Source organism: Macrotis lagotis, chromosome X (genome assembly GCF_037893015.1).
Source record: "Macrotis lagotis isolate mMagLag1 chromosome X, bilby.v1.9.chrom.fasta, whole genome shotgun sequence".
Taxonomy (NCBI): Eukaryota; Metazoa; Chordata; class Mammalia; order Peramelemorphia; family Peramelidae; genus Macrotis; species Macrotis lagotis.
Window position 1 is genome coordinate 502,915,711 of NC_133666.1, and position 11,276 is coordinate 502,926,986.

General features: G+C 33.6%; 1 pseudogene; it reads right to left on the reverse strand.

Moving 5' to 3' along the window:
- Positions 1-8,529: 8,529 nt before the first annotated feature.
- LOC141499310 (centrosomal protein of 97 kDa-like) lies at positions 8,530-11,276 on the reverse strand (annotated as a pseudogene).

Genomic DNA, 11,276 nt, shown 5'->3' on the forward strand with positions numbered 1-11,276 from the left:
TATTTGGTAGAATTTTCTTATAAATTTTTCTTGCCCTGAAGATTTTTTTCTTAGGGAGCCCATTGATGACTTATTCAATTTCTTTTCTTAATGAAGTTATTTATGTATTTTCTTTCCTATTCTGTTTATCTTGGCAATTTTTATTTTTGTAACTATTCACTCACTAAAATTCAGTTCACGTGTATGTCATGGCATCATCTTCTTGATGTCATGGTCTTCAAGAATGAAAGACAAATATCACGCTAACTTTGTATCTCCGTCCTATTTTTCTCCCATTTGTACTTTTCTTTCTTCTGTCATCCTATCCCTCCTCACCAATGTTTTTCTTCTGACTACCATCTCCCTCCATCTGTCTGCCCTTCTATCAGCCCCACCTCCCTTTTCTTCCTCCTTCCCCTTCCTATTCCTTCCTTTCCTCTGCCTTCCCTTTTATGAGTTCATCCTCTCCTCTTCTTTATCCTCCTGTGTCCCTGTAAGATAAGATAAATTTATAAACCCAAGTGAAAGTGTATGTTATTACCTCTTCAAGTCGAATCCAGTGAGATTCCAATCAGTGCTCTCTCCTTCCCATCTTTTTCTCTACATAAAATGTCCTTTGTTCCTCATGTTGAGATGTAATTTATGTTATTCTGCCTCCTCCTTTCTTTTTCTTCCAGTGCAATCCTTTTTTTCATACCTTTTTTTTTAACATAATCACATCAAAATCAGTTTATACCCACACCCTCTATTGAGGTATGTCCTTCTCACTGTTATAATAGAAATGCAGTTTTCAAAGTTCCAAGTATCATCTTCCCATATAGGGTTATAAATCTTACTGAATAACATGCTTTTTCTTTCCTGTTTACTTTTTAATATATTGTATTTGGAAGGCAAGGTTTCTGTTCATCTCTGGTCTTTTCATCATTTAAGTCTGAAAGTTCTTTGTTTTATTGAATATCCATCTTTCCTCTGAAAGATTATCTGCAATATTGCTGGGAAGCTGTTTCTTAGTTGTAATCCAGGCTCCTTCCTGAATATCATATTTCAGATCCTCCAGTACTTTAATGTTGAAGTTGCTAAATCCTGTGTATTCCTGACTGTGACTCCTTGGTATTTGAATTGTTTTTTTTCCTGACTGCTTACAGTATTTTTTCCTTTGACTTAGTAATACTGGAATTTGGCTACAGTATTTCTTGTAGTCTTCATTTTGGAATCTCTGTTGGGAGGGATCAGTGGAGTTTTTTAAAGCACGATTTTACCCTTTTGTTTTATGATATTAGGGCAGTTTTCCTTGATAATATCTTCAGATATATTGTCCAGTCTCTTTATTTGTTCATGGTATTCAGGCAGTTCAATAATTCTTAAATTATCTCTCCTGGATCTATTTTCCAGGGCAGTTGTTTTTCCAATGAGGTACTTTATCTTTTCTCTTATTTTTCAGTCTTTTTATTTTGGTTGCTGGAATCTTGATGTCTTATAGAGTCAGTAGTTTTCACTTGCCTAATTCTAATTTTTTTAGGATTTATTTTCTTCAGGAAGCCTTTATATCTTTTTTCTATTTGGCCAATTTTACTTTTAAAGGAGTTGAGTTCTTCAGTGGATTTTTTCCCATTTGACCTATTCTATTTTTAAGGTGTTTTCTTAAGTCAATTTTTGCACTTTGTTTCTTAAACTATTGGACTCTTTTTTTCATAATTCTCCATAACTCTCGTTTCTTTTCTAAAATTCTCTTCTACCTCTCTTACTTGATTTTAAAAATCCTTTTACAACTCTTCCAAGAAGACTTTTGTAATTAGGACTTTACATGTAGGCATTTTGCCATTTACATCTGAGTTTGAATTTTGTTTTTCCCTGTCACCCTAGTCACTTTGTGTGTTTAGGACTTTTTTTGGACTTTTTGCTCATTTTTTTTGTATTTTTAAGGCAATGGGGTTAAGTGACTTGCCCAAAGTCACAATTAAGTATTAAGTGTCTGAGGCTGAATTTGAACTCAGGTCCTACTGACTCCAGGGCCAGTGCACCATTCACTGTACCACTTAGCTGCTCCATTTTTGCTCATTTTTAAAAGTTGAAATCTGTTCCTGGGGCACAAGAGCACGGACCCAAGCATCTTGTGCTGGTGGCCAGGTGGTTTGGTCCTCAGGTGCTGGTGCCTTGCTCCCTATGCTGAAGTGACCCTCTGTATTCCTGCTTGTTGTGTCAGCTGTAGAGCTCATAGTTGGCTATACTGCTGGCTCACTGAGCTGGGACACAGAGGCCTTGGTTGCTGATCTATGCTGCAGCTAAGAGTCTCCCAATGGTTTCCCCTAATTCCACCTTTCCTGTATTGTGTTCCCCTTTCACCCAAGTGAGACAGAGCTTTCCTAAAGTCTTTCTAAGATATCTGAGCTGAAAATTGTTTCATTCCATCTTTGGGGGTTCTGTTGCTCCAGAATTTGTTTAGAGGTCTGCTTTAAAGTTGTTCCAGAGAAAAGTGGGAAGAACAGGGGGCAGCCAGGTGGCACAGTGGATAGGAGCACCAGCCCTGGAGTCAGGAAGATCTGAGTTCAAATCCATCCTCAGACACTTAATAATTACCTAGCTGTGTGGCCTTGGGAAACACACTTAACACCATTTGTCTTGCAAAAAAACCCTAAAAAAAAAGTGGGAAGAACTCAAGCAACTTCCTGACTTCTCTCTACAATCTTTCCCCTTGTATTTCTTAATCACTGCTTTGGGGTCTAGTGCTCTTTCTTCATCTTTGTTAGTTTGGGGAGAGAATTGGATTGCACTTCTATTCCATCATTTTTACTGATGTTCTATGGATTTTAAAGATCTTTCTTTGCAATGAGACATTTTTCTATTCCTGTGTACCTGAAAGTTTATGTTGGAATACCTGGAATATCAACCTCTCATAATCCCTGTCTTCAAGATTCCTGGGCCACTTTCTCCTTTATCCAAATTGTTAGTGTGCTCTCCCTCCTCAGTTTTCCATTAGGGCATAAGTTCCCCTAATTTGCATACATAGTATCTTCCTCAAACCTAAGCTCCTTGAGATCAGAGTCAATTTCATTTTTGTCTTTTTTTTTTCAGCATTTAGTATAGTATCCTACACATAGGTGTCAGGAGTCCTGAACTTGATTTCTACCTCAAATGCTCACTAGCTGTGTGACCCTGGACAAGTCAAGTTAACCTTTAAGTTAATTCAGATTCAATAAAATATGGATGATTTTAGAGGGGGAAGAGGATGGTGTTGAGATCACAGACCATGTGAAAAAGATGCCTCCCATATCCTTTGGACAAAGATCTAGAGAAGGAACTAGACTAAATTCTGAATGGGAAAACTAAGAAGAAATCATAGTGAGTCAGATTTCCAGTCCAGGTTGACTCAATGAGTTGGATAACGAGGTCTGTGGACAATAGGGAGTAGGATCTGGCCAGAAGCAAGTGAAAGGGAACTTTCTAGACCCCAGGGACTAAGAAGGGATACCTGGGGCAGGAAGATACCACAGCAGAATGGGTGCCTGGCAGCTGTTCACCATTACCCATTATTAATCCAGAGTGCAGAGAAGCAATTGTGAGTAGGGTCTAGTTTTGTGCTCAGTACAGAACAAGTCTTGGGAAGCAAACAGTAGCTTTATGGTTCTGTTCCTAGTAGTAATATATAGTACCCCAGATCAAAGAGGAGGTGGCAGTTCAGTTGCTCTGAATCTCTAGAGCCTTAGAAGGTCAATAATGTCAAACTGGAGCCTACTGAAACTTCCAACTAGAAACAGAACAAAACTTGGGTCAGGAGCTTGCAGAACTTCCTCAAGAATGGCAGAGCAGTTTTCCCACCTTGGGAGCACTGAAAACTTACAAAAGAAGACTGAATATGTGGAACCCATCATCCATTCACACCATACTGGAAATTTAATTTAAAAAATGAAATTCTCATCACTTCAATGTTCATTATTTTTTTTTTTTGGTTTTTGCAAGGCAATAGGGTTAAGCGACTTACTTAAAGTCACATAACTAGGTAATTATTAGTGTTTGAGGCTGGATTTGAACTCAGGTCCTTCTGAATCCAGGGCCGACATTCTATCAACTGTGCCATCTAGCTATCCTTCATATAGTATTTCTTAGATACCCAACTCTGTCATGGCATTTTCACTTTATTTGAAATGTCCTTTGCTTTTCTAATAAATTGTCTCATGCTAAACACCAAACACTTAAAGACAAATTATTTTAAATTTACTTTATAAGATCTTGAAAATTTTCACCAGTCTATACTTTTCTTACATTCTAAATGTCAACTGTCACTTTACCTACAATATAAGAAACTGTACAGCTTTTGGAGAAGAACTCAATCCAATGTTCTATTTCAAAATTTGGTTAAAGTAATATAAAATTTAGCTAAAGTATATTACCTAGTAGTAGTTTGTCATGAATAAAAATAATTTTGTTTATTATTACTTACCAGATAGAATGCTTTACAGAAGAAAGATGTGCATATGCTGATAAACCAATGTTTTGTGCAGACCTGGACTTTAATTAGTAGAGAGAACTTCCAGTGAGAAAACTTCACCAATGTAATTAAATAACTCAGAGTCTTGGGAGGGTAGTTAAGGACACTGAGGGAGGTAAGAGGGTGCTGGCTCATGGTCATATGGCCACTAAATGACAGAGGTAGAATTAGAACTCAGGTCCTCCTGAATCCAAGGCTAGACCTCTTTGCTTTCACATTGCTCTGGCTCTCACTTAGCAGTCAAAATAATGTACAAATACTTTAATAAAATTTAAAATAAACCAACCATATGAGTTAATGGAGGTAATATTTGCAGTGTCTGAAACAAAACTAACACACTAAGAAAAAGCATCTGCCCACAGGACTATTGAAATTTTCTTTTTGTCTAGTTACTAGATACAATCATGGCACTTATATGGAAACTGGTAAAATAGGAACCATGGGAAAAAATTTTAAAACACATAAAGGAAATTTTAAAATTGCTTGGACTGAAAAATGTTACAATTTTAAATAAATTTGACATATTATATCTAGACAAATAATTAAACTGCAAATCCCTATAACAATTACACATAAGTGAAATGTTGGTTTATGATTAGGCAATAATTCCTTTTTCTTTTTTCTTGGTCCAGACCTGTGATTTCCTTGATATGAGAAACTCTTGGTCTGGGACTCCCAAAACCAATATGAATTAGCAGCTTAATAACTTATAAAATTTAACATATGGAAGCACCTGGAGACAGGGTGTGAAGAAGTGACTTGCCCTGGCCACACAGTCAAAATCTGTCAGAGACAAGACTTAGACCTTGGTCTCTTGGACTCCAAGATCAGCTCTCTATTCATTGCTTCACACTGCTTCTCATTGCAATTAAAGAAATCAGAAAAGATTTCCTTAGTAGAATTGGAGAGGAAAATCAGTCTTCTGACTATGCTCCCTAATAAACCAGAAAAAGGTACCATTTTACCTGCTAAATGTTTAAAATTTGTAGCGAATTGAATACTTCATCACAATTAGACAAGATGCCTTTTTTATGACACTTTATAGAGTGGGATTGACAGTGAGAACCATAAATTAAAAACTATGCCTCATGCCAAAGTTGCTAAAATGACATTCTATGTTTGGGAATTAGAAATTTTGTGGCCCAAAACATCACATTTTAAAGAATCAAGGTCCTATGTTTTCAAAAATTGTATAGATAAAACCAAATATAGCTTAAGACATAAATAAACACAAAGATTATAATTTTTCCTGCTTGAATATTAGGATTTAGTTCTTTTTTTAATAAGTCAGAAGAAAGAGCTTTATGTTTTTCTTAAACAAAATAATTAAAATTTAGGATATAAGGAATATATGTCCAAATGAAAAAGTTTTTACAAAATTAATGTTTTCATAGGTTAAAAGACAATTTTTAAAGTGTGTTTATTTTTTGGTAAACATCATCCTAACCATACAATTCCACCAAATATAGTAGTTTTCTGGAATAGTGAATATTTACACAATTCAATCCCCTTTTTAATTTTTTTTGTCTCTGTGAGAAGATAGCATTTTTCTTTTTTAAAACAATTTTAATAAATTTATTATTTTTTACAACTACATGTAAAGATTTTTTCAACAATTAATTTTTGAGGGCAGCTAGGTGGTGTAGTGAATAAAGCACTGGCCCTGGAGTCAGGAGTACCTGGGTTCAAATCTGGTCTCAGACACTTAATAATTACCTAGCTGTGGCCTTGGGCAAGCCACTTAACCCCATTTGCCTTGCAAAAACCTAAAAAAAATTTTTTGTAAGGTTTTGAGTTCCATTTTCCTCCCCTCTTCCCTTGACAGAGAGTAATCTAATATAGGTTATACATGTATAACTATGTTAAAATATAGTTTCGTATTAATCATGAAAGAAGAATCAAAACAAAAAGAACAAAAACCATGAAAGGGGCAAAAACATAAAACATAAAACAAATTTTATAAATTGAAAAATAGTATGTTTTGGTCTGCATTCAGATCCCATAGGTCCTTGTCTAGGTGTGGATGGTATTTTCCATCACAAGTCATTTAGAATTGCCTTTGATTATTGTATTGGTGAGAAGAGCAGGTCCATCATATGCAGGAAGCACACAGTGTTGTTAATATACATTGTTCTTCTAGTTCTGTTCACTTCTTTTAGCATCAGTTCATGGAAGTCTTCCAGGTTTTTCTGAATTCTGTCCACTTTTCTTATAGAAGAATAATACTCCATCACATTCATATACTACAATTTGTTCAATTATTCCTCAATTAATAGGTATCCCCTCAATTTCCAGTTCTTCACCACTACAAAAAAAGCTGCTATAAATATTTTTGTACATGTGGGATTTTACTCTTTTTTATGACCTCTTTGAGATACAGATCTAGTAGTGTTATTTCTGGATCAAAGGCTATATGTATAGTGTTTTTTTCCTTTTTTGGCGATAGTTCCAAAATGCTCTCTAGAAAGCTTGAATCGGGGGGGGGGGGGGGCTAGGTGGCACAATGAATAGAGCACCGGCCTTGGAGTCCCCAGTACCTGGGTTCAAATCCAACCTCAGACACTTAATAATTACCTAGCCTGTGGCCTTGGGCAAGCCACTTAGTACCATTGCCTTGAAAAATCTAAAAAAAAAAAAAAAGCAAAACAAAACTTGAATCAGTTCACAACTCCACCAACAACGTATTGCTTTTCCCACATTCTCTCCAACATTTATCTTTCCCCTTTTTGTCATATTGGAGAATCTGATATGTGTGAGGTGGTACCTTAGGATTGTTTTAGTTTGCATTTCTTTAATCAATAATGATTTAGAACGTTTTACATATGACTATGGATAGCTTTAATTTTTTCATCTGAAAACTGCCTGTTCATATCCTTCAACCATTTATCAATTGGGGAATGACTTGTATTCTTATAAATTTGACTCAGTTTTTCTATAAATTTTAGAAGTGAGTCCTTTATCAAAAACATTAGTTGTAAAAATTGTTTCCTAACTTTCCTTTTAATCTTGATTGCACCAGTTTTATTTGTGCAAAACACAATCCGTATCCATTTCAACTTTATATGAGATGTTGGTCTAGCCTAGTTTCTGCCATACTATTTTTTAGTTTTTCTAGCAGTTTTTAATTAAAGAGTGAATTCTTATTCCAGAAGTTGAAGTTTTGGGGTTTATCAAATCTAACTTTCAATGACTATATACGTATATGTGATGAACAAGTTGATGAACAAGTTGAAAAAAAATTGATGATGGGCATTCTAGTAACAAATATAAATGGGAACAAGTAAGGTGATGAATAAAAAATGTCTAATGGACTATAGTATATGTCCTACTATAACTTCTAAAGGGATAGATGCTTTTGGCTTTCTCACAGTAAGAATATTGCATTTTTACTAATTTTGATTAAGCAAATTTATTTTTAGGCTGAATGAATTATTTCATTTAGCAAATTAAAGCTTCTTGCTCTTTTTGTATATTTTTGACACAGAAGACCTGTTTCTTAAATCAATTATCACTTGCTTGCTGAGAAATCTTCTAAAATTAAATGGTTTCTTTCTCCTATTTTTGTTATAAAAATATTTAAATTCTTTATTAAGGAAAATTTGGACATTCAGCAATAGTCATTAGTTATTTCTGCACATCATCCTACATGTGCCATCTCCTTCCATTTTAAATATCTACACTTTTACATCATTTTACATGTTAGTGACAGAAAAATTGACAATTTTAACAATTCACAAAATATTTTAGTCATATATCCTCTAAAATGAAATATGATCATTTCATACAACAAAAAGGAATTATTTTGATATATTTCAGTAAAAATAAACTACAGATATCTTTTAGAAAAATATTGTTTAGTATTGAAGTATTTGAAGACTTAAGATTTAACAAAATGTTATTAAATTAAACTTTAGTTTGGGATTTACAGTCCAGAAAATGAAAGATAAACAGATTTCTAAATACATAGTAAATTAGAAAACAGACATGAAAACAAAATTAGGCCCACATAAACACACAAAAAACAAACCAAACACACAATTTTTAAGTAGAAAGTCAGGTAGATTCTATAGTTTTTCATGAAAGCTACACAGCAATGCCAATGTGAAGAATTCAGGCATCTGGATGATTTCATTTTGCAAGGTGGTAGCTGTGTCATGGTACATGTCTACAGAGGCAATATTAGTTAAAGAACTTGGGTTTTCCAGGGGTAGAGCTGAATGAAGCTTACTAGCTTTCCTTTCATTACTAGTATTTATCATCTTAGCATTATTAAGCTGTTGAACTGATATTAAATAATCAAGTAAGAGATTACCATTGTGTTTACTGTTAGAGCTACCTTGACTCCTTTCACTCTGATCTTCATGAGTATCTTCTATATATGAATTATTATAACATCTGTCTCTATGGAATTATCTATTGTAAAATTCTTGTTTTCTTCTGTAGAATTTATTTCAAAATCATGAGAAATTTGCAACTGATATGTAAGAGAGGAATGAAAATCAGAATCTGGAAACTGTAGGAGGGGTTCCTCAGGGGGATCTTTGGTATCTAAAATAAACCAGTGAGAATTATCAGCAGAAGAGGGATCTTTATTTAGTGGAGAAGGCTTGAATGGTACAGAATTTGACACAGGATTATGATTTTGCCAGACAGAATTGAAGTAGTGGTTCACTGAAAGTTGCCAGTTTTGTAGGGATCTTATCTGAAAACCACAAGATACAGCTTCATTAATACGGTCTCATTATAAATGATAAAATGTTGTTTTATTTATAATATGTTTTATAAATAAGTGATAATATTATGAAAGTTTATCTCTGTTGTAAAATAATTATAAATACTTTACAATGGAAGATGTTTCAGATAATCATATAAGGTACAAGGGATTCTTAAAAAATATAAAGGCGGGCAGCTAGGTGGCACAGTGGATAGAGCACCGGCCCTGGAGTCGGGAGGTCCTGAGTTCAAATCCAAGTTCATATACTTAATAATTACCTAGCCTTATGACATTGGGAAAATCACTTAACCCCACTGCCTTGCAAAAACTATATATATATATATATATATATATATATGTATGTATGTATGTATATATCAGACAAAGACTTTTGGCATTGTGTTCAGTGGGCTAAAGATGGACCTGAAAACATGTAAAAAAAGTTCAACTGTGTTTATTTTATAAAGAACATTGTCATCTATAAAGAAATTAAAAAACTTCTTTTATCTTTCCTTTATTTTTATATCTGTGTTTACTTGATCCCAAAGAAATTTGACAGCCTCCTTTTGCACAAGTTTCTGCATATATTCTTCATTTCTTTCTTTTTTCAACCTGTAATAAAACAATATGTATTAATTACTGATGTAAATAAAGCAGACTGTCCTAACCATATTTTTTACGGACAGACCTGTAATTTCACAGGTATCAGGGACTCCATCTGCCAAGGTGAATCAGCTGTTCTTCTGCAATTTGAATTCAAATTGCCTGAGGGGTTGAGAAGTAGCCTAGACCACATCGTTAGCACATGCATGATTGAAATATGAACCCAGGTCTTTCTAACTTCAATTCAGCTCTGTCTCTATTTAGGGATAAGTTCCTTCCTATATTCAATATTACTCTTGCAAAATGAATTTGCTGGAATCTAGCAAAATTGTTTTTCACCTTATAATATGATCACCTAAAGAATAATTGTTAGAATAAGTTTCAGTAATAAAATAAGTTGAGATGTTTGAATAAATTGTAGACACTAGATAAACACTATAAGTCACAATCCATTTTTATATAAGATTGCCAAGATCAACAGGAATGTTAGTCATAGAACAAAACAAGGTTTAATTAAAAAGGTTCTCTTTGTTTTTTGGCAAGTAGACTGTAGAAGATATAAGCAATTATATATTTCTCTGATATTCTCAGGTTCAGGTGGACTCAACAATCTATTTTCAAAAATGAAAAAGAAGTGCTAATATCTATAATTTGTTCTCTTAAAAATAAACTGCATTTTCTCAGCTGAAAATTAAATAAAGGTAATCATCATGAAAGAATGGAAATTAACAAATTATGAATTTAATTTACCCAAATACAGTTAATTTTCATGTATTTCATGTTATATTTATATAGGAAACATTATTTGATAACATGCTAGATAGAAATGGAAATTGACAATTTTAAATAAATTCTTTCATTACTTTTCAACATAGATTATTAAAAATTCTACTGTTTATCCTGGGCCAAAGAATTTAATAAAGATTGAATCCAAAATAACTTTTAACTACATTTAGTGCCTGAAAAATTCTAATCTTTTGCCATTTTTTGAACATTCCTTTTTCTCTGAATCCTATTACTTAATAGTTCTTTTTAAATTTCTTTATTCTCTATATTTCCACTCACATTACTTCTTTAAAATATTTTATCATTTCCTAATATATCATATCTGAAAACAAATAGAAGTTCCCTAAAAGGCCCATGGAGAAGTTCCTAGCAACCAAAAATGCATAATGTCTGGAATCTTGGCTATAAGGATTCATTTTTCAGACTGATAGAAAGATATGAAACAAAATTTCTGGCCTACCTCTGTATTTCACCGGTTAAGTAAATAATGTGCTCTTGCATTCTACGCAGCCAAATTTAAAATAGTGCTTCTTTTGTTTGAAGGATATGTTTTCTTGCAAAGAATACTCTCCAACAGACTTGAAGTTTGGTTGCTGCTTCATTCATTTTCTGAAAAACAGTACTCTCTTAGTTCAAAGCCATAGCTAGCTCAGATAAAATTCTGCAGGGATATTTTTCTGAAATAGTTTTAGATAACATTTCATTCAT